Consider the following 23,904-nt stretch of genomic DNA (forward strand, 5'->3'; position numbering starts at 1 on the left):
ATTTATCCAATTGACCACAGAGGTCATCACAGGGGGCAATATGTAGTAAATAAGTTGATGGTCTTGGATTTAGGCAATGGGGACTCAAATCCCGGCCCTCTTACTACTTGTGTGACTTTTAGCAATCTCTTTGCCCATCTCTCAGCTCCAGTTTCCTCGTCGGTGAGTTGGAGATGATAATTGCAGCAGGTGGCTGTTTTCCACCACCAGCATCCATTCCTCTGATTTCGCTTTTGCTTAGGGGGAACCAACTCCCCCTCACTGTGACCTAGGATCTTACGCCTCAGCTCCAGGAATGAAGCATGTGACCTGGGATTAAGCCGGTGTGTTCCATCACCTGACTATAGAACTTGGGTCAGGAGTGGTCACGTGACAGGCCGGCGCAATCAGAGTGCTTCTCGGGGCTTTTGCCTGCACTGCTTCTTTTCCACGACCTTGCAGCTGTTGAAGGGTGACCGGTAAGCTGCTATAAAGCCATCTTGCTCCCAAATGGGATTGGCTGGCTGAGCCTGGAGCGGCTGGAAGAGGTAAACCGAGAGAAACCAGTGTGGTGGACAACTTTTGAACCTTTGCACAGGGGCAGTCATGATTTTCCATTGACTCAAGCTCATTAATCCTCTTTCTTTGCTTAAGCCTGTTTGAGTTGGGTTTTCTGTTGCTTTCGCCTGAAAGAATTCTGCCTGATAAAGCAGTAGCACTTATCTCTCAGAGTTGATATAAGGGTTAGGTGAGGAAACATGTACAAAGCCCTTGATATAGTGCTTGGCATAAAGTAAGTGCTTAATAAACAGTAGTTGTTTATATTGTTGTTATAACTTTAACTGTAGAAAAAATGAGAAAATGCAGATGAAAGCAAAACAATCAGAAAATGTTTCATATTACTCCTTATCTCACCTCCCAGGAATAATCTGGTAAATATTATGATCTATTTTTCTTCCAGATATTTTCCTACGTTTATATGTATTTATAAAAACCAAAATGGGATTCTCCTTTAATACTGCTTTGTACCATATTTCACTGGGATATAAATCAACAATGTTATAAAGACATAACTGCACAGTGCAGCTATTTGTTTGACTAGATAGCATTCTGTTTTATTGTTGGATATTTAGATGATCTCTATTTTATTTTTTAATAACTAATGTTGCAATGATGTTTTCCATTATTTCTATCTAATCTTTGCACATTTGACATTTCTACCAGTTTCCTAGGGTAGGATTGCAGAATCAAAGAGCTGAAAGACTTAAAAATCTACATTACAATTTCTATTGAAATATTTGATTTTTGAATAACATGCATTATTAAGCATTTACACATCTTTTCCAGACAACAGGGAGCCCAGTACTGTGGCCTCCAAGTCCTCCTCTGCACCAGACACTTTCACAGCTTGGATGTGAATTCTTCTGATCAGACTGTAGGGAGGGAACATGATCGCCATAACTCTGATGTCACCAGACTCTGCTGACAACAAGCTGGATCTTGCTGGCTGTGAGCAATAGCCTCTTCACCCAGGAGACCTAGCGCCTTGCAGAGCCCCATTTTTTAGAGAGATCCTGAGGGGTATCTAACATGCACCCACCAGGTAAGTCCTGATTGTCATTTTATTCAGAAAGGAAAAAGTAAAATTGCTTTTATGTGCAGAGGAAATGATTATCAATGTAATCTACAAAAAAAGCTGCTAGAATTAATAAATGAGTTTAGCAATGTTGCAAGATACAAGATTTATATAAAAATTAACTATTTCTATATGCTAGCGATGGACTATTGTAAATTGAGCTTTTTACAGATGGCTCTATTGAGATGTAATTCACATGCATCCTGGGTGTCATTTGACAGTTCCGCCGGCCTCCCTCAGCTCCTATGCCATTGTGTCCTTGAGTGAGGGGCACCCTTGTGGCCACCGGCCATGCCAACGCTCTGCTGCCTCTGAGTCTGCTGGCCTTTCAAGGACCAGCAGGGCTGCCTCTATGGTGGCTGTGGCCACGGAGCTGCGTGGCTCCACGTGGTCCACTGCCACGCAGAGCTGCTCCTTTCTGTGTTCTGGTGACCTGGGAGGAGAAGGTGGTTTCTGCTTGGCTGAGGGCCCCACAGCAGGACTCACAGGGAGGGCTAGAGGGAAGCAGGCCCCTGTTCTCCCCAGGGAGCAACCACGTTGCCAGGAGAGCGGTGCCCACCCCGGCACTGAGACGGCCCCATGGCCACCTGCAGGGGCCCCTCCCCTGGTCCTCGGGCCCTGGGCTCACTCCTGTCCTCCTGGAGTAGGTTTTCTTTCAAGGCCCCATTGCTTCTCCCCCAAATCCTGCTCCCTTTGCCCCCCCAGGCTGCCACATGTCTGAGCCCCCCATGGGTGGGCCACACACTTCCCCCAGGAGGCCACAAGTCCTCAGTGGGCACAAAGAGCTGCTTAGCAGAAGCGTGTCACCAAACTCGGATGGGGCTGCCTCTTGGCTGCAGTCGGCTGGTCCATTCTGTGGCTGCGATGCAGAAATGGAGCTCAGAGAGGACCGCCCCTGCCCGAGGTCTCACGGCAAGTTGTGATGGAGTGAGAACCTGATCCCATTTCTGACACCAGGTCCTGTGCTGGTGCTGCTGTATCCTCCAGCCTTCCTGCCATCTGCTGAAACCCATGTTCTAAGAGCCTCTGAGCAGGGAGGCTGGTGGGCAGAGGGGCACGATTGGGGGAGTAGATACAGTGCTCCGTGCAAGGCTGGCTGGGTGACTTCCCCGTCTGCTTCCCGTGACTCCAGTCCTTGCCCACTCCACCCTGGGGCCACCCGCGAGAACCTCCTCTTGCTCAGGTCCCATCATCAGTCCCCGCTCTCTGCCTCTGGGCTCCTGAGTTTGGAGGCCCTTTACCTGCCTCGGCCCAGCGGTTCTGGGAAGGGGTTGGAAGGAGGGAGGCTGGTTTTGACAGGCAGCTGAGCTCCTGGGGCTGCAGGCCTGGCCCTTACCCTCCTCACCCCTTCCCCATCCCAGCTGGCTCCAGAAGGGAAGCGGGGGTGGGGGCAACTTCACAGGGAAACTTTTGTTCTTGCCCAGAACAGACATGGGCTGGGGACCGAGCTTCCCCTTGGCTGCCACGGAGACCGGGCCACTTGAGTTCATGTTTATTTTCACAGTGTGGATTCCATGGAGATAATCGGCCTTGACAGGGAAGCCCTGGGAAGAGGGTTCGGGTCTCCGTGGAGCGCCTACTATGTGCTAAGCTCAAGAGAGGCAGGAGCCAAAGGAGTCCACAAAATAGCCCTGGGGTTTAGACACTGAACCACACTTGACTGAGGAGGAGGCAGCTGAGATTCAGAGAAGGGAGGCCACTTGCCCACGGTCACACAGCAGAGAGTTATGCGGCGAGCTGAGAGGCAAGGTGACCTGCTCTTCTGCCTGTGCCTGAATTCCAGGCAGAAGAACTCGTTCTCCCCAGGATGTCGTGGAGGGGGTGGTGTCTGGGGCTGCTGAAGGGCAGCGGCCCTGGGGCAGGATGCAGAAGAGCGTGGGCCCTGGCTCCAGACAGACAGGGGCTCTCATCGAAGCCGAGGCCTTGGGCCAGCAGCGTAACTCTCGGAGCCTCGGTCTTCTCTTCTGAGAAATGGGGCTAATAGCAGTACCTGTCTCACCGGAAGGCTGTGTGGATGGACAAGGGCACACAGTAAGAGCACGACAAGAGGTGCCATTGCCAAGGTCGTTATTTTCCTCAGGCTCTCACCGCGGCCTCGGCTGTCTCCTAGGAGACATGTCAGTGCCTTTCCCCAGTGGGAGCTTTTACTCTTGAGGCCACAGAGGATCCCCCCCAACCCCTCCGCGGTTGGGCCCCCCGCCCCTCGCCCCTCGCCCTGCCTCAGCCTCCTGATGGGGCCCCCGGGCCACCCCTGCCCTGCCGTCCCCACCAACCCCCTCTCCACATTATTTACTTATTTATTTTTCCATCTTTAATTCTGCCCTCCGTTTATTTTGTTTCTGAAATACATCTCGAAGCCCAAATAGATCCCACTCACCAGGCGTGACTCACCGGGCCAATCACGAGCTCGCCGGCCAAACCAGCGTCGGACACAGGAGGGCTGGAGGAAGCAGCAGAATCAAAAAACCAAACATGGAACCAATAAAATGTTTAACTTGACACTACAAACTTCCCACAGACTTCAGAGAAATACCTCGAGAAGTGCATGACCTTTTAGTTTCTCCCCAAGGCTACCTCCTCCTCCAGAAGGGTCTTTCTAAAAGACAGATTTGACCTCGTCACTTCCCAGCTTCAAACTCTCCGATCGCTCCTCATTATTTACTATTCTTCTTCGCTAACGTTGATCGAGGTCCTCGGCTGGCCAGGTCCCGTGCTAAGTGCCTTCTGTGCATTTGTTCCCGGGCGGGGCTGTGGCTGGAGTCAGGGAACGGTGACGCTGGACGGTTGCTCAAGGTCACAGCCCCTGGTCAGCCCGAGTCCAAAGCCTGCGCTTCCACCTCTCCGCTGCCCTGCTGAGCTCCTCGGCCTGCCCGCGAAGCCCCCCCGGCCTGGCGCTGACCACCCCCAGCCTCCGGCCACAGACCTCCCCGCGCCCCTGGCCTGTGGCCTCCCCAGTTAAGGGAGCCTCATCCGGCTCATGGCTTTTGTGCCTCAACATCGAGGCAGGCATCCCCGCCCCACCAGGGCTCCTGCTCTCAACCCACGGCCCTCCGCAGGGACCTGCCTGCCTCCAGGAATGCAGCAGCTCCTGTGACTCAATCTTCCAACCACCAGTGGCTCTTCATGGCTCCCGTTTTGAAATAACAACCCTCCCTTGACCCCAGAGCCTTCTCCCGGCTACTGCCTTCTCGTTCTCTTTCCATTTCCTGGCGCGCTTTCAGCAGGCCAGTGTGTGGCCCCGTGCTCCTGTCCGCCGCCTCGCCTCCCTCGCCGCTCAGCTCTGCGCAGTCTGGCCTCTGCTCCCACCCCGCCCCTGAAGTGGCTCCCGGCTGAGCCACCTCTGACCTGCACGTTGTCTAGTCCACTTTTCAGGCTTTTTGGTCTTAATCTTCCCTCGTTCGCATTTCCCTTCCCTGGTCCACTACCTACCCCACCCCACCCCCACGATGCTCCTTCTCCAGCTCCTTCCTGGTGTCTCCTCTTTTGTTCCATGTCCTACATACTGGAGCGCCCTGCAGTCCAACCCGGGCCACAGCTCTCCTGCTGCCCACCGTGGCCTCTCCTCCAAACCTGCGGCCCAGCTCGGGCTTTTCTCCTGATCAGCCAGCGGCCTCCTGGGGTCTGCTGGACCCCGCTTAGGCCCCCCAGCTCAGCATGTCCCCCGTGGACCTCGTCGTCAGCCTTTCCTGTGGGCTGCCCCTCTCACCAGGAGGCACCCGGGCCTGAGACTGGAGTATCCCCGTGGACGTCTCCCTCTTCTCCATTCTCTACTCCTCCACATCGGTCATAACCTTGTGCGTCTCTTGGGCACCCCCTCCTCGCTGGCATCCCCTGGACCACTGTCCTTAGTCAGGCCATCCTCTTCTCTTGCCTTCCCACTGATCTGCCCATCTCTGACCTTCCCCCACCCCCCAACTCCTCTCCACTTCGAGTGTCTCCCAAATGCAGATTTGATCTTGTTTTGTGGCTGCAGGGGCTCCCTGCTGCTCTCATAATGGGATCCATCTCAGAGTGATTTCCAAGGCCAGTGTGATCTGGCCCCTGGGAGCGTCTCAGTCCCAACTCCTTTCGTGCCATCTGGGATCAGTTCATTAACCTCACTTGCCAGCCTCCCCACACTCGATATCAAAATGACAGCACCGCCGACACGCGGGGCTGTGCTGCCTCCACGTGTGTGTGCAGGCTGCTCCTTCTGTCGGGAACACCCTCCTCACTGGTCCTGCAGGCGAGCTACTGCTCGCTTGCAAGTCTTAGCCCAAGGGCCACCTCCCTCTGGCTTCCCCAGAAGACTAATGTGCTCCCTCTACGGTCCTGCTAGAGCTCGTTCGGGTGCCATTAAAGCCGATACTTGTTATAATTCTAACTGCCTTGTTCTGTATGTCTGTCCTCCCCCCACACACATTGGACTGGGACCTTCTAGAGGTTGGGACCCAGGGAGGATTTAGCTGTGTTCCTAGTGCTCAGGCTGGGGTCTTCCATGAAGGAGAGGCTCAACCAATATTTATTGGATTGCCTTAAATTCAGAAAAGAAAAGAAAAGGAAAGAAAAGAAAAATGGCTTGTAAGTCTCTGGATGGGGTTGAGGACTGAGAGGGCCCATAGCCAGAGGCTGGTTGATTGTGGTTTTGAGTGAGAGCCAGACTTGGGGGACTGTTGGACAGTATGACTCCCCTACACACACACTGGGATGTAGAGTCCCGTGAACTTTGGGACCAGTCCTGGGCTTCCGGCTCTGCCTGAGTCTGGGAGCCATCCCTGCCTGGGCCTTTTGCAGCCAGCCAGACCTGACTTTGAACTCCCATCCCTCTTCCCAGCCCACCTCACTGGGAGCAAGTCCCTTCCCTTCTTGGAACCTCTTGCCACCTTGCAGGGCTATGTCTCGGTGAGGTGATTTAAACAGGGTAGCTAGGCTAGCTGAGCACCGAGGAGCTGCTCAGGAGATGCTTGTTGGTGAAGTCCCGCTGCCTCGGGGCTCCCTGGCTGGCCCATCCCCTGGCTGGCAGGAGATAACGATCAGGAGTGTTCGACACCTGTGTCGGGTACCTGCGCCCTACCTGCATTATGCTGTGTCATCCTCTCCGTTTTGCCAGTGAGGAAACTTGGGTTCAGAGAGGTCAGGGCATTTGCCCACGACCACACGGCCAGTGAGCGAAACTGGGCTTTGAAGTCAGGCTGAGCTCCTAACCGTTGGTTTGGCCCCTGTGTCCTTCCCAGGCCCAGCTCGCGGATGCGTTCCCAGACGGCTCCTCATCCTGACCCCGGCCCAGCCTCCCTCACGGCTCTCCCGGCTTCCCCCGCCTCCCCTCTGCCCACCGCTAGATCTGTTTAAACTAGCCGAGCAGGGTGAGGTGGGGAGGCCGCAGAGAAGGTACGGAGATGTTTGTTTTCCTTGGGGGTTTATATCAACATTGGTCTTGACATTTCGCCTGTTATTATGTGTGGTTCTTTAGAGGGTGAAATAATATTTTCTTTTGCTTGAGAAAAGGACAAAGTTCAGACAGAGCTCTTGGCCCCAAATGGATTTTCCTCCTTCTCTGCTTTCCATGTGCCATAGCTACTCCGAGTTCCTCCAAGCCATTTCTTTGGGGCAGACGTCCCAGCTACAGGCCCAGGACTGCAGATCTCCATGGTGTGCCGTGGATACAGCCTGCGTGCTGCGGATCTGTTCGTGCTGTAACTACTGTGTGTTTTCCAGGGAAGCAGTCAGTGGGCCACCAGAACCTTCTGTGTGGCCATGCCCGGTGTGCTCTGAGTATATGCCCCGTGCGGTGGAGACCTGCTGTGTGCTGTGTGCCCTGCAATGGCTTGCTGTTCCTCAGGGGAGCCGCCAGGACCCTCGCCGTGCTGGGGTTTGCTCTGTGCACTGCACACACCTTGGGGGTGGTAGACTCGGGTAATGTCTGTGGTGTGTACACTGCGTACTGCAGGTAAATCCGTAGGCTTACCCGCTCTGTAAGGGGCTCCTCTGTGAGCTGGCTGGACTGTGCTGAAATCCCTCTGGGCGCCTGGAGATAGAGCCATTCTCCAGGATCTGTGGAGGAAATCCCGAGCTGCAGATCCATCCTGGGAACCAGAGCGGGAGAGAAAATCTGTGCAGCTTTCTCAGGGTCCTGGAGACCTCTGTGTGCTCCAGACGTGCCCACTGGGTGTGCCACGACAGTCAACTCTGGCCGCAGCCCCTGTCTTAGTCATCTAGGGGTGCCCGAACGAAGTAGCGCAGGCAGACCTTCAAACTACAGAATTTCTTCTCTCATGGTTCTGGAGGCCACAAGTCCAAAGCCAGGGTACTGGCAGGGCTGGTTCCTTCTAGGGACCCGAGGGAGCTCTGTGGCTGCCTCTCTCCTGACTTCTCGTGTCTGCCAGCGCTCCTGTGTTCCTGGGCTTGTAGACACATCCCGCCATCCCCGCCCCTGTCATCACACGGCGTTCTCCCTGCACGTGTCTCCCCTGTGCCCCTGTGTCTGAGTCTCCCTCGTGTTTCTCTTGTAAAAGACAATAGTCATTGGACTGAGGCCCCCCAATTCAGTAGGAGCTCATCTGAGCTTACCTGATTACATCTGCAGACTGTTTCCAAATCAGGTCACTTTCTGAGGTTCTGGGTGGGCAGAATTTGGCGGTGACACTCTTCAGCCCAGGGAAGCCCCATTTCTTGAGCTCTGATGATTTGTGAAGGACGGAGTCAAGCCCTTCCCACACGTTATTTCATTTAATCCTAGAGAGGCGGGTGGCTTTCTCCCCATTTTATAGTGGAGGCAAGCGAGTCTCAGGGTGCGAGCCACCTTAAGGGATCACCCTGCCGCCCTGTCCCAGCACAGCGCACCCGGGGGCCCAGGGCACACTGATGCACACTTGGAATCCTCTACGGCAGGGATTCTCCACCTTGGCTCTCTTGGCATTTGGGGCTGGAAGCCCCCTGTTGTGGGGGACCGTCCTGTGTGCTTTTAGCAGCATCCCTGGCCTGGACCACCTGGATCCCTACAGCAGCCGCCCCCCGGGCTGGACAACCTGAAAACCTTCGGTTGGGCATTCGGGGTGTCAGGGGTTACCTTGCCCTCGGTTCCGTACCGCTCTGGAGTCACTCCTTTTGGGGCAGATAGGGTCCATGCGGGAGGACTGGGGTGGCCCCCTGGGTTGACAGCAAAGGCATATTGATGATATGTGGCAGTGGCCATGTACATACATGCCAGGTGCTCTTGCACGCGGCCTCTTATTTGATCCTTTCTCAACCCCGTGAGGAACCCACAGTTCAGGGCTGACGAGTGAGATCGTGGAAGCTGGGCATCTGCTGACCACCGTAGAAGCTTACCTTTCCCGCTTCACCAAAGACAGTCCTTGTTCTCAGCTCCAAGTGTCCGGCCTGCTTTCTGGAGCCTGGTCCCACTTCCTGAGGTTGCCCAGTGATTTAAAAGCTCAAGGTAACCAAAGCTACTAGGGAAGACTACCTGCCCCCAGAATCGCTCAAAACACTTTCTGACCAGGCTTTCAATATTTTCTTTGTTCACCTTTTATCACTTTTATGGGCAAGGTCCTATCTGGGTGGATTCAAAGGGTAGCGTCCTATTTTAAAGAACAGCAGTGTTGTCTTCTCCCTAGAATACGCCCCATTAGCTTACTAGGTGTTGTATTCTAAGTGTGCCTGTCCTCAGTGGATAAGTTGAGTGTCTGTGTTACTCAGGCTTATGATCTGAAAGAGAAGACAGGCGTGGCCAGGGCTATTCCTTTCAATTGACAAATATCTTTTTATTGTGCATCAGGCCCAGTTCCGGGAATTGGGATGGAGCCTGAAGGAACCTGCAGTCTAGTTGGAGAGAAAGGCAAAACGCAAGTCAACAAACAAATGATCATGATCATCAGAAGCAGAAAAGATGTGAAAAACGTAAGCCACGTGCTGAGAGAAGTAAATTGGGGGCTTGAGCCTGGAGGGCCACTTTGGAATGGGTGGCAGGAGAAGGCCTCTGTCTTAGCCTGGGCTCCCCAGAAGGCGGGGCCTGAGGCAAAGCCTTACATGTAAGTTCTCTGTGGGCAGGGCGATTCCAGGAAGGAGCAAGGCGTGCGGGAGCAAATCTGCAAGGAGGTTGGAAGGAGAGGCAGTGTAAACATGTATGTCAGGTTGTCCACTGCTGGCTAAGGGCGATGGCTTGCTCAGTCCCACAGGCCAGCCTGAGGTGTGGGAAGCACGTCAGGGGAAGCATTTGTCCCTCAGCATCAGCCCCTTTAGTTAAAGGTTTACCCCACCTCTTCCTGAACGTTGGGGCTGCCTGCACATGCATGAGCTCCGGGTGGATCTGCACTGTGCTCCGTGCTGCAGTGTCCACGAAAAAGCCCCGAGGCAGGCGGTGGGAAGGGTGAGGAGCAAGCCTGAGCAAGGCGCTGTCTGCGTGAAGCTGGGTGGAGCATCGCAGAACCGGCGCCATGTGAGAGACAGAGGCTGGCATAGAGACAGAAGGGCGTGTTGGCATCAGGTGTTCTCAAGAGTGTCCAAAACAGCCTCCTGGAAGAGGTGATGTTTGGACTGGGATCTGCAATGAGTCCAATCCTGGACTCCTCTGTCACATGGCAAGGCACATGGCAGCATCCGCCCATCTCTCCCTTCTCTTCTGGGTTTTGTTGCTTTCACCTTTTTGCTTTTGTGGCTCTCTCTCTCTCTTTTTCCCTTTCTTTTTTAAGGAGGTACTGGGGATTGAACCTGGGACCTCATACATGTGAAGCAGGCGCTCAATCACTGAGCTACACCCACTCCACGGCTTTCCATTTTGTAATCATCCCATTTATAAATGACTCCTGAAAGATTAAGACCTACCCTGTGCCTTGCCTTAACTGAAGTAACCTATTCAAAAGGTCCTCCGTCTGCTAGGTTTACATCCACAGAGATGGATTAGCTTTAAGGACATGATTTTCTGGGGGTCCATACAGTTTCCAACCAGCACAACCACCTTCTGAGGAAACCTTCCAGAAAGAACATGGGAGTATGGCTTTTATTGATCATTTATTGACCTTTGGGGGAGAACGTGGACCAAGCTCTGTGAGCCTAGCTGGGTTTTGATGCCTGCATCGAACCAACTGTGGATCCTGCAAAGTCACAGCCAATGGAGGGCTCCTCTGGGGAATCAGATGAAAACGTCCAGCGACCAGGGATGGGTTCTAGTTAGAACCTTGATGGCCTGATGATAACGGCAGAGAATTTTGATTGCTCTAGAGCAGTGCTGTCCAATAGCAGTATATAAAGTATATGTAATTTAACATTTTCTAAGAGCCACATTAAAAAAGAAATGGGTGAAATGAATTTAAATAATATCTATTATTTAATCCACTACCTCCAAAATATTATCATTTCAACATATTGTCAATATAAAAAATTAATGAGATATTTTACATTCTTCCATTTATACCCTGGCTTTGAAATCTGGTGTGTGTTTTACATTAACAGTACATGTCAGTTAGAACTGGCCATATTCCAAGTGTTTAATAGCTCCATTGGCTATCATAGTGGGCAGCACAGTTCTAGAAATTAGAAATATAGCTTATTTGGGGTATTCAGACAACTTGTTTCTGTTATCACCACCTAGGAGTTTTAGTGGACAACTGGCCCATCTGCCAACCACTTGCCCCATAGTTAAATTCTAAGGCCTTGTCTTCAGTGGATATCCTAGCACTTTTGTTTTTTGTTTTTTAATGAAACATTAAATGATATGAATAATACAGAGAGGTCCCCGCATCCTTTACCCAGTGTCCCTCCAATAGTAACATCAATATCACCACCAGGAAGCTAACATCTACTCAATCCACAGAGATTATTCAGATTTCCGTTGTACTTGTATCTGTTTGAGTGTGTGTTTAGTTCTTGCCAATTTTATCACGTGTGTCATCCACCACCACAATGGAACCAAGACACAAAACAGTTTCCCCACATCCAGGATCCCCCATAACGTCCTTTTATCACCCACTCCTTCCCACCCTGTCTCTAACCTCGGGTTTCCATTTCTAAAATGCTGTCATTTCAAAATTGTCATGTAAGTAGATTCACACAGTACGTGACCTCTGGGGGTTGGTTTTCCCTCCTCAGCATGGGTATCAACAGTTGGTCCCTTTTCCTTGCTGAGTATTATTCCACAGGCGACACCTCTCAATGGCCGGTGGCCCGGCGTAGCACGTGGCTGCACCCTGCTGGCAGCCTGCACTTGGCAGCCCCTTCATCGTGGACAGTGGAATAGAAGTTACGTTGCTTGGAGCCACGCAGCCTCTGGCTGTTTTACTGCGATTATTATTGAATGACCAAGGATTAGGGTTAGGGTAAGGATTAAACAAGATAAGGCATGGAAAGTGTTTCATGGAATGACTAGTGAGTAACATGTACCGGATAAACATTAACCAAACTAAAGTGATCTACGAAGGTGAATTTGGGTTTGTGTGAATGTACAGAAAAGAGGAGGATTAGGGCCTCTCAGTTCAATATCACTGAGCTTAGATGGCTGCAGGGTTTTATCATGGACAAGTTTCAGATGGGTCACCCAGCCTGTCCCACTGCAGATTTTGGCAGCTGCTCCATGGGCTCTGGCGTTAGAGACTGTGGACAGACCACCACACTGGTCTGAGGGGTCCCAGGACTTTAAAAAGAGTGCGGGCTGCAGACTGCTGGGTGGGGCCCTCAGATCCGCCGGCTGGCCCCTCCGTGCCCTCGTGCCTACCTGTTGGCCCTGCCCGCCCACCAGCCTCTGCCCCGCAGCTCTCGCCCCTGCCCCTCTGGGGCACCCGATCCCACACCTGCACATCAGGGAGCTGCTCCCAGGTCTGCCCATGCTTGGGGGCTCAGCTGCCCTGCTCTGATGCGCTGCCCACGCTGCCCACCCGCAGATGATGGCATTTCTGAAACCCACATGAATTGTGTCACCCCCTGCATGACCACGCCTGGGGAGGTCCTGCACCCGTCCACGACACTCAGTGCACGATCTTAACAGGTCAGTACAGCGTCCCCGACCCCCATCCCCATCCCAGCTCCAGCCTGGCCCTCCCACAGCCTTAGCCATCTCCGCTCCAGGGATTCCTTCCTGCTGCTTGCTCAGTACGAAGACCTCCACCCTTTCCTTTCTCTCCCAGCCCGCTCTCCATCAACGAAACTTCTCAGCTCCACCAGCAAACTACACGGCAACTCTGACCACACATCCCCACGCCTGCGCCACCTCACTTCCACCCCAGTCTGGCGTCACCTTCTGCCTGGACAGTTGCCACAGCTTCCAGCTGGTCTCTCCGCTCTGCCCTTTGCTCCCTGCTCACTCTTCTCCACACGGTCACCAGAGTGCTCCCCTGAGGACACATCTCCCCCCAGCATCTCCCAGGCGAGTCGGGGGCCTTGCGGTGAGCCACGCAGCCCCTGCAGTCTGACCCCCGTTCCTCTCTGGCCTCGCTCCGCTCCAGCCCAGCCCCGGCCCCTCCTTCTTTTCCTGTGCCGGGCTCACAGCCTGCTCAGGGCCTTTGCACTTGCCATGCCTTCTGCCTGGAGCCCTCCCCCGGCAGATGTCCACATGGTCCCTCCCTCATCTCATGTAGGTACATGCTCAAATGTCACCTCTGGGGCACTTCTCCTTGGCCACCTGTATATAACCTCTTTGCAATCCCCACCCCAGCACTCCCTACCCGCCTCTGCTCTCATTTTTCTTTGGAGCACTCAGTGCCACCTAGCCTTTTATAGCCTTTGCAGGTATAATTTTCTCCTGAGCCCATCCTCCCTTACTAGAACGCTATTGCCACAAGGACAGGGATGTTTGTCTGTCTAGTTCCTTGCTGTATCCCCAGCACCTAGAGTGTGCCTTCTGTGTAGCAAGGCCCAATAAAAGCTTACCCAGTGCCTGTATCCAGGCGCACACATGGTTGAGGTGGACTCGCTTGGCCACAGGCTGTACTTGCCGCAGAAATGAAACTCATGACCCACACTGAATTCACTGGCCAAGAGTTAAGTCCTCATGGGCACCGTCATCATCACACTTCCTGCGTCATCGTCATGGTCACAAAAGCCCAGAGCAGCCCTGGATGTGGTCTCTGTTCAGCTGGTGCCTGTTCACCTGGGGACTCTGCACCAATCAGCTGCAAATTGGCATCCGGGCAGAAGAGTTCTGTTAGCACCCTTGGCCTGTCCACCCAGGACATGTGTCAGAGACCGTCCCAGGCTCCAACTTCGCCTGATGCCGCGGGGAAGCAGGGGGCACGCCTGGTCTTAGCCCTGCCGCTGGGCTGCTGCTCACTCCATTCTCCCAGAAGAGCGGGGAGATGCCAGGGACAGCGGGTTGAGCAGTGCCCTCCCCAAACTCACGTCCCCTCGGAACTGAGCACGTGGCCTTATTTGGAAATGGGGCCTGTGCAGATGTAATTAGCTAAGTTGAGATGAGGTCATGCTGGATTGGGACTAACTCCAATGCCTGGTGTCCTCATAAGAAGAGCCGAGAGCGGGGGCGCAGACACCCGGGGAGAGCGCCCGGTGAGGAGGAGCTGGAGAAGGGAGCGGTGCTGCCAGCCGGGCAGTCTGAGGCTTGCCGGCTGCTGCCGGGAGCGGGAAGAGGCAAGGAGGGGTCCTTCCCTGGGGCTTTCCGAGGGCGCGTGGCCTGCTGACACCTCGAGTTTGGACTTCAGCCTCCAGAGCTGGGGGAGAAGACATTTCTGCTGCCTTAAGCCCCTCTATCTGGGGTACTTTGTTACAGCAGCCGTGGGGGCTGAGGCGAGGGAGTCACACGCCATTGGGCCGGGTCTTGCTGCGTGCTGGGGTCTCACCGACACCGGCTTCGGCCCACTGATGCAGGCACCGCCCTGGGCCGTGGACGGCGGAGCCCCTGAGGGCTCAACAACTTGCCTTCGCCCCCGCGTAGGAGGCGGAGCCTGTGGTGCAGAGGGGTGGGGTCAGGGCCTTTAGGCTGAGCACCTGGGATGAGGCGTGACTGGGAGGCCGGGGGGTGTAGAGTAACTCCTGCTTGGCGTGGGCCCCTCTAGAGGCTCCCTGGGACTCAGCTGTGCCTGCGTTTTTCTTAAAGATGTATTTATTTATTTATTTCTCTCCCCTTCCGCCCTTCCCCTCCCCCCAGTTGTCTCTTGGTGTCCATTCGCTGTGTGTTCTTCTGTGTCCGCTTGGATTCTTGTCCGCGTGAGGACAGTGGGCAGGTGGCTCTGCCCAGATGCAAAGCTGTGGAGCGCTGAGGCTGAGGGCAGGGGCGGGAGAGGGGTGCGGTCCAGGGAAAGACTTGAGCATAGAATGGCGAGATAGATGTGAAGAGAGAGGAGCAGTGATGGGGTGAAGCAGGAAGGGTCTTACCCAAGAGGAGGGACAAGTCCTGAGCTGAATGGGGACAGAGGCCACAGGAAGAGGAAGGGACAGGATGGATAGACTGGGATTTCTGGTAATGGAAGATGAAGGAGAGGAAGCCAGGAGGCTGGGCTGAGAGGGAGCCCCTTAGCCAGAGCGCGAGGTGGCTCTCCTTACGGGGCGCGTTCCTTGCATGTGGGGCTCCCTTATGCAGGAGGCACCCCCGCGTGGCATGGCACTCCGTGTGCACGGCAGCACTGTGCATGGGCCAGCTCTACACGGGTCAGGAGGCCCTGGGTTTGAACCCTGGACCTCCCCTGTGGTAGGCAGACGCTCTAGCCATTGAGCCAAATCCGCTTCCCTGCATGGATTTTTCCAGTGGCCCTTCCAGCCATTCCCTTCAGGTTCCATCTGCTCCTGAAATGTGGGGGCTGCAGGGCCTAGAGTGAGCCCCCACACTATGGCCTGCCCTCCTCCCACTAGCCATGAGCACTGTCCCTGGGCAACGGTAGCACTGAGGGACACTGATGGGAGAGGCTGGGGTCAGCTGAATGTGTCTGGGGACGCAGGGGGCAGTACTAGGCATACACTTGGGCAGTGGGCATGGGTCTCAACTGGACAGAATCAGGGACACAGTGAACTGTGGTTGGTGACAGCAGGACAGTTCTGGGGTATAGTAGTCTAGTGCTTGGGGACACAGCCAGGCAGGTCTCTGGGGTGCCTGACCTGGAGCCCATCCAGAGGAGCTGCCCTCCGCCCCCCCCAGGAGCCGTGCCTCACTGCTCAGCTGCTGCCACTGTCTGCCGGGCCTTTGAAATCTTATCTCCCATCTCGTTCTCTGGTCCTCCCTGTCCAGGCCTCCACTGTCTCTGCCTTGCACCCCACCCCCGCTTCCCAGCCGTGGTCCCTCCCCCGCACCTGCTGGCCCCTGCCTGTCCTGTCCTGGCCACCCTGTGCGCTCACAGCCGTCCCCACCACTCCCTCCTCTGAGCTTGCCCAGCCCATCTGTCCTTCAGTGTTGCCTGCATCCCATAGGTCACAGCTGTCTGGAGTTCTGCCTCGACCTTGAGTCTCCTCAAGGGCACCCTGCCTCCTGTACCGATGGGGAAACCGAGGCTCATGAGCAGAGGTGCTATGCCTGCCTGGACCACTGTGCTAGCTCTTCACGAATCCAGCCCCACCCCATTCTTTGGGATGCGGTTTCCGTGTCCCCCCTTTGGCACGGCTGGCCTGGCTGCTCTGGCTAAGGGGGCTCCCTCCCAGCCCAGCCCAGCCTCCTGGCTCTCTCTCCTTTGGGGCTTCACCTCCTACTTCACAGAGAAGACAGAAGGCCGCTCCTTCACCTTCCATTACCATAAATCCCAGTCTATCCACCCTGTCCCCGTTCAGCTCAGGACTTGTCCCTCCTCTTGGGTAGACCCCTCCTGCTTCACCCCATCATTGCTCCTCTCTCTTCATGTCCATCTCGCCATTCTGTGCTCAGGTCTTTCCTTGGACCGCACCCCTCTCCCGCCCCTGCCCTCGGCCTCAGCCCTCCACAGCTGTGCATTCTGGGCAGAGCCACCTGCCCACTGTCCTCACGTCCCCACTTCCCATGCCCTCCCAGCCCCCTCCATGTGGGCTTCCTTGCCATCTCACCTCACGGCACCAGCACTTGGAAGGTCACGAGTGATCCCAAGGATGTCTTCAGATCTCACTGGGCTTGACCCCTCAGCCGCCAGCCAGCTGCGGGCCCCAGCCTCTTCTGGATCTCTCCCCTCTCTTGGGTTCAGTGAGTCCACACCTTTCTGGCTCCCCCTATCCTTCTGGCTGTTTTGTCCTGTGTCCCTCACAGGCGCCCCCCTCTCTACCCAGGTGGACACCAAACTTCCTTGAGGCAGGCTGTGCCACTTCTCTCACTCTGACATGTATGCATGCATGTATGTATAGAATATGTACATAGATGAGTCTCTGTCTATATAATAAGCCTAAATACACATGCACACATGGCTTTCTTCTCTTCCTTCCTTCTACAAAAATGGAATCCTGCCAACACAGCGTCACCATTTCTGGAGAGAGCCAAGTGGCAGGTGCAGGAGTTATCAACCTGCAAGTGCCCTGACAAAGGGCTGGGTGGGTAGGGCCAGGGATTCTGGGAGCCTAGGCTCTGACCTCTAGAAGTAGGGAGGGAATGGCAGATGCTTCCGGCTTCGCTTGGTTGGGAAGGGAAGATAGCAGGGTGCGGGAGCTCCACTGTCAGACAGGACTGGGTGCTGTTTCACCTCCGTCCCGACTGTCTGTGTCGCCTTCGGCCAGGGATGGCACCTCCCTGGGCCTCAGGTTCCTCATCTCCCTGGGGATGGCACCTTCTCCATTGGAAGGATGTTGTGAGATTAATGACCCTGCGTTCAGACTGGACATAGGCTGCTCAGTGCACAGGCCTTAGTGCCCTTGGGGGGTCTACCAGTTGGCTGAGGGCCTGTAGCAGTTCCTAGATCAGCTGGGAGGAATGGAAAGGGACTGAGGCCATGTCCCAGCTCTGCTTCTGACTCCCTGGGTGGCCCCACAAGTAGCTCCTGTCCCTGGCCTCGGTGTCCCCATCATCCTCAGTGTCTCTGCCTGCCCTGCCCTTGGCCAGGCCTGTGAGGGTCTGGAGGTGATAGCCCCTGAAGAGCCTGGTCACCCTCAGCAGGGGGATGCCACGTGTGGGGCCACAACCAGCTCTGCCCAGGCTGTGAGGGGTCTGCAGCTGGGCTCCCAGACAAGGAGCAGGGCTTCTCTTCTCTGGGGAGGGGTCTAGACCACCTCTGACCCGTCTTGGTGACCCCATGATGCTGGAATCTAGTAGGGGTCCTGAAGGGGTCACCAGGGCAAAGCTGCAGGGCCAGCCTCACCCTGCTGCTCCGGGGCTTCCAGGAGGCTCTGCTCCCTGACTGTGAGGAGTCCTCCTTGTCCTCTGACCATTACTGGAGCCTCCAGGAACTCAGGCTCTTAAGTAAGACTCTTACACACCTTAGTGCGTTTCTTCATCCTCTCTGCTCTCCTTGGAATACCAAACTCAGGCACCAAGAGAACTCTTACACATCTCCCCTAGCCCAGCCTCCATTGCCCCTCCTCTGGGAAGCCTTCCTGGGCCCTTGGGCACAGTTGCCCCTCTGTCCACTCCCTGTCCATTCCTCTTCCCAGCCTGACCTCACCAAGCTTGTATCTGGGGCTCCTCCCCCTGGCACAGGAGGCTCTTCCTGGCTAGGGGCCAGGTCAGGCTGCTCCCTGGACCCAGTGTCCAGCACAGGGTAGAACCTTGGCGAGTATGAGAGGACCACAGCCAGGGTGCTCGAGGTGGAGGGGAGCCATCCAACCTGGCTCAGATGACCAGGGCCCGAAGACAGCAAACAGTGGGCCCAGAGTGCCCCCAGGACCCTGACAGGGCACCCCAACCTCCCGCCCCTACCAAAGCCAGGAGTCCCAGGCCCTGCCCCTTGCCTAGGGGTTCCAGTGGCCTCAGGAGCCTCTGTCCCCAGCGTGAAGCCTCGCCGGCTGAATTCATATCCCAGCTCTATCGTACAGTAGCCGAGTGACTGTGGGAAAGCTCCTTCTCCTCTTCAGGTCTCGGTTTCTTCATCTGACAACTGGCGGGACAACCATAATAATAACACAGCTCATAGACTCCTGAGACCTCTGTTGTGAAATGAGAGAATGTGCAGAAAGACCTTGCAGCAGAGCCTGGCACGCTGTGAATGTTCAATAAATGGCCTTTCTTGTTAACAAGTGTTGCTGGCACGGTGGCAGCAAAGATACAGGAGAAAATCACACACTTGAACATGGAGATCACCTTCACCGATAGCCACGATAATAACTCTTGTTAATCTCATTCATGACCACCGCCCAGCCCCTTCCAAGGGCTTTATAAACTGTATTTCTTTGGGTCCCTTCGACACACTGGGAGGTGTGGACTGTTATCCCCACCATCTTCCAGATGAGCTGATGGAGACACGGGGGCAGAGACCCACCGGGCTAGCAGGGTTCTGGGTCTAATTCCTGCTCAGGTACTTCCTGCTGGGTGGCCTGGGACAAGTCAGGCTTCTTCTCTGAGCCTGAGCTTAGCTGCCTGTGAGCTGGGGAAAATGACAGGCCTTACCTCACCGAGCTCCAGCGCAAATTCAGTGCATCCTCCGGGCTAGCTCAGCAGGCACTCAGCAAACAGTGGCTGGTGATCAAGGTTCAGGGCCGGGATTTGTGCCAGGTCTGTTCAAACTGGAGCCTGTGCATTGCCGTGCCATGGCCCGGCCTCCCTGGCAGGCATGCACCCTCTTCCAGCTCTGCCAGAGCCCCTCGGTTGCCTGAAAGCACATGCACATCGGCCAGTGTTTGTGGGGGGTGGTCCACGGCCCCATTTGGAAGCAATTGGGGCCTGAGTCTCTTGGGGCTTCGAGCCCATGTTGAACTCATTTGAGACATTTGCATCTTCAAAGTTGAAGCCTAAACAAGGAAGGGAGGGTATAGAGGTCATTTTTCTATTCAGATTGTCCTCCTCCAAGGCACATCACCGGCTGACACCTCAGTGGCCACATGACCAGGCCTGCCTGGGTGGGCGGTGAGCTCCTGGGTGGAAGGCCGATGCTGCCCTGAAACTTCCATGGCTCCACCGTCCAATTTTTTTTAAATTGTATTTTAGTACCGTTTATGTAACTTAAAATTTCTCCTTTTAACTACATTCAAATATATAAATCACGTTAATAATGTTGTGCTGCCTTCCCACTACCATTACTAAAACGTTTCCATCACCCCAAATAGAAATTCTGCACGAATTAAGCCCTGATACTTATCATGAGGGGAAATCAAATGATTGGTTTTCTTGCTTATTATCTTTACCACCCTGCCCCCAGATTAACGGCAACAAGAAGAAAGAGACTATGTCTTCTGTGTTCATTCACTGCAAAATTCCCAGTGTCTGAAACAGAGCAGGTGCCTGTCGAATGATTAGATTATCTTCTAATTGTTAGATGAGCAAATGAAGGCTCTCTCTGCAAAGCCAGCCGGGATGCATTGCCTCAAGTCAGCCACCAGATGGCAGCAGAGAACAAGACACCTGCTGGGTGGAGCCCAGGTGGCGCACAGGTTTGACTTGCAGTATTGGGAATCAACAGCCTGGCTGAGCCGGGCTGAGTGTGTGTGTGCCTGCGTGCGTGCGTGCATGCGTGCATGCGTGCATGTGTGTGTGGTGTATGCGCCTTCTTCCACCTCCTCCCTCTAACCCTCACTGCAGGCCAGACCTGCACATTTCTGCTGGGAAAAAGGATGCTTTTTCCAGGGACCATACATGCATCATCTCATTGAATTTGCATAAGAGTCCTATGGTTAGCCTTATTCTGCAGATGGGGAAACTGAGGAGCAGGTGTAGCAGCTGGTGAGTGAGAGCTAGGCTCGGAAGAATCCCTAGGATCTGTCCCCTCAATCACCATGAGATAAGGTCTCTAAGCTTCAGTTGCCCCTCAGTGGACTCAATGGGCTGCCCCAGGAGGTGGTGAGTGCCTCGTTGCTAGAGGTGTGCAAGCTGTGCCTGCATAAGCGTGCGCCAGAGAGGGTGCAAGGCCACCAGTGCCAAAGCCTCTCCTAGCTGGGCAGGGCCACCTACATAATTGGCAGGGCCCAGTGCAAAATGAAAATGTGGGGCCCCTTGCTCAAAAATTACTCAGAATATCAAGACAGTGACAGCAATGCATTAAACCTAGCCAGGGCTTCTAAGCATGAGGCCCCGTGTGACTGCCCAGGGCAGACGCCCGTGTAGCCTGACTCTTTGGGGCACGGTGTGAGGAACAAGTCACAGGGACATCTCAAGGGCTGGGTCTCGAGGGCACTGAAGGCACGAGCCTTGTACAGCAAGTGGGACTGAGGCAAGGAGGAAACTGCCCCCAGTCCACCAGGTCCTGCGCCAAGGAGGCCTGCTGAAATGTTACCGCCCTCCTCCGCAGGAGTCTGGGAAAAAACCCCCTTCAGCACGTTTCTTCGCAGAAGATGGGGCCCTGCAGCTCCGCACCTTTTATCTTCCTCCCCTGGCTGTGATTTATCTCCAGGTGAAGGGCCGGGGCGGTGCAGAGGCACAGGGCCCGTCTGCTGGTCCATGAATCTTTCCTCTGCGGGTCCTCTGGCCACTCTGTGCACGGCTGGGTAGACCCACTGCTCCCTCCCTGCTGAGAGGATTAGGGAGTCGTAAAACAAGGACCCAAATCCCCAGCCGGGAGAGCACACACATGGACCTCAGATGCGCTGGCTGGCTGGTGGGGGATGGACAGGGGCTGCCAGAACCTGTGCCTCAGAGGGGTCCCCTTCCCTGGGAAACCGCCATTTGCAGCCCCCTATCCCATGGGGTACCTCCTGGCCAGGCCTGGAACCAGAGCTGGTAGCTGCTTGGGGCTACCCTTAGGGAGAGGGGGGATTCCAGCTGAAGCCAGAGCTCGAGGTGGTCCCTGGCTGGGGCAGGGGCCAGGTAACCCAGGCTGAACTGTGTGGAAGGCACGATCCTGGCCGAGCTCGGGGTGGCAAGACCTGAGCAGCCACCCTGGGCTGGGCACCTGATACGCATCATTCTCCTTTCTTGCAGGGTTGGCTCATCCACATTGTACAGGTGGAGAACCTGCAGCTCTGGAAGAGGGAACCACTGCCAAGGCCACCCATCCCAGAAGTGATGGAGTTGGGATTTGAACCCAGTTCTACCTCCCTCTAACCCCTATGGATTTCCTCTAGGTTGGTGAATCAGTGACAAAGCTTCAATCATACCAAAGAGAAATTTAAAAACCATGATATTTGAAAAATGTGTTATTTATATTTTAAATCTTTGTTATTTTTTGGATTGGTTATAAAAGTCATATGTACAAAATTCAAGAGTGGTAATGAATATAAAATAATTTCTTAGAGTATGTCTTCCCTTCCTCTCTCCCTTCTCTATTGTCTTTAGTTCCCAGCTCCCATCCCAAGAGGCAACCACTATTACTAGGTATTTCTTGCATTCCAGAGACAGTCTATGGACTATAAAATATAAAATATTACATTTTCTTTTCTTCTTCATATAAACGGGAGCCATCTGTGCACAATGTCTTCACCTTGCTTTTTCTCTTCAGAATATGTCTTGAAGACTTTTCCAGGTCAAAACGTACGGGGCAGCCTCATTCTTTTTAATGGCTGTGTTTTATACCACTGTATAGATGAAATGTTTCAGTTAGCTATTGCTGGATAACAAACAACTCCCAAAATTTAACTGCTTAAAGTTAACCATTTATTATTTCTCGCATGTCTCTGCTGATTCTGGCTGGGCTCATTCATTCATCTGTGGTCCACTGATGGGTTGGCTGGGTGCTGGCCTGTCTAGGGTGGCCTCAGCTGGGCGCCTCAGCTCTCCTCCACGTGAATCTCACCTCCCTCCAGCAGGCTAGCCTGGGCATGTCTCACGGTGAGACAGAGGTGCAAAATGAGCAGCCCCAGCTGCACGGAAAGGCATGTGGCACCACACAGGCACTCTTCAAGCCTCTGCTCCCATCACATTTGCTAACAGCTCATTGGTCCAAAGAAAGTTATATGGTTGAGGGCCAAGGCAGGATGGGAAAGCACTATGGAGTCACTGGGCAAGGGGTGGGAAGCCATGGACTGCGGCCATTCATGCCCTCAGTCTGCGCTTAGGGAGCTTAATTCACTTAGGCCTTAAGTCCTGAGGATGGGGAAGCAGGGTGCCCAGGGCTGTCCACTCCCCTCATCCAGAGGACACGGGCCCTGGCATGAGTGAGCCCAGGCTGCAAGGAAAAGGACTCCCACGTGGGAGCAAGAGTTAGGGGCCCAGGAGCACCCATTGGTGCAGCCTGCCATCCACTCCAGCTGCAGGGCGAGGCGTGGAGCAGGCGGGGGCCAGGGCTGAGGGCACAGCCTCGCTGCCCGTGACAGGCTAAATGAACTTGGCTGGCTTTGTCCCAGGCACAACCCAAGCAAAAACCCCCTCCCTCACTGCAGGCCAGGCCCCAAGCTGGGCCCTGGAGGCCCAGGCCCGTGGGGAAAGCAACCCAGAGGCTAGTCAGGGGGTTGGGGGATTAGAAAAGAGGGACACACTGAACCTGCCCACCTAGGATGGGCATCTGGGAAGGGGCAAGAGCACCGGCCTGAAGGATGAGCAGTTCACCGGTGATCAGGAAGGGGGACACGTTAGGCCAAGGCAGGGGTGTGGCGGCACAGAAGGGCGTTTGAGGGGCACCTAAGTGCAGATGCCTCGAGGCTGGGGAGAGCCAGAGCCAGAGGTAGATTCTAGAGCATTCCATCCTCCTCGGTGTCCATTACAGATATGCGGGCACACTCTGCATTCCCAGGGCTCAGATGGAGCGGTGCCTCCTCCAGGAGCCTCCCCTGGCCCCGGCTGGGCCAGTGCCCCTGCAGAGACTGTTTCAGGGACACTGCAGCCCATTATGCACTCAGGCCTGGGATGGCTGAGGACCTTACCCACTTAATATTTGCCTCCTCCCATGAACGCTGAGCTCCCCGAGGATAGAGACCTGGCCTGTTCACCACGTTCCCCAGCGCCAGGCACAGGGCATGGCACAGCATAGGTGCTCATTAAATACTTACTCAGTGAATGAAAGACCGAATGAATGAATGTGCAGACAGGAAATGACAGAAAATTATTCCAACTGGATAACAGTACTGGATTATGGATGATTTCAATTCTCTTTTTTGTACTCTTCTGTTCTTTATACATTTTTACGCTGAATTTTTTTTTTTTTTTTTTTTTTTTTGAGGTACAGGGGAGCAGGGATTGAACCTGGGACCTTGTATGTGGGAAGCTGGTGCTCAACCACTGAGCCACATTGGCTCCCCTGAGTTGGTTTTCTCATTTGTTTTGCATGTTTGTTTGTTTTGCTTTTTCAGGAGGCACCAGAAACCGAACCTGGGATCTCCCATGCCAGAAGCAGGTGCTCAACCTCTTGAACCACATCCACTCTTCTGATTTTATTTTATATCAAGTAAAAATCAAATACACATTACTTTAA

At 54.5% G+C, this 23,904-nt stretch overlaps 1 long non-coding RNA gene across 1 annotated transcript; it reads left to right on the forward strand.

Moving 5' to 3' along the window:
- Positions 1 to 379: 379 nt before the first annotated feature.
- On the forward strand, positions 380 to 23,904 carry LOC111766260 (uncharacterized). Its single transcript, XR_009186891.1, has 8 exons — positions 380 to 527; positions 1,327 to 1,582; positions 6,829 to 9,029; positions 9,369 to 9,490; positions 12,466 to 12,569; positions 19,882 to 19,996; positions 21,480 to 21,622; positions 23,783 to 23,904. It is a non-coding gene; the product is annotated as an uncharacterized lncRNA (long non-coding RNA).

The sequence above is a fragment of the Dasypus novemcinctus genome, chromosome 8, assembly GCF_030445035.2.
Source record: "Dasypus novemcinctus isolate mDasNov1 chromosome 8, mDasNov1.1.hap2, whole genome shotgun sequence".
Lineage (NCBI taxonomy): Eukaryota > Metazoa > Chordata > Mammalia > Cingulata > Dasypodidae > Dasypus > Dasypus novemcinctus.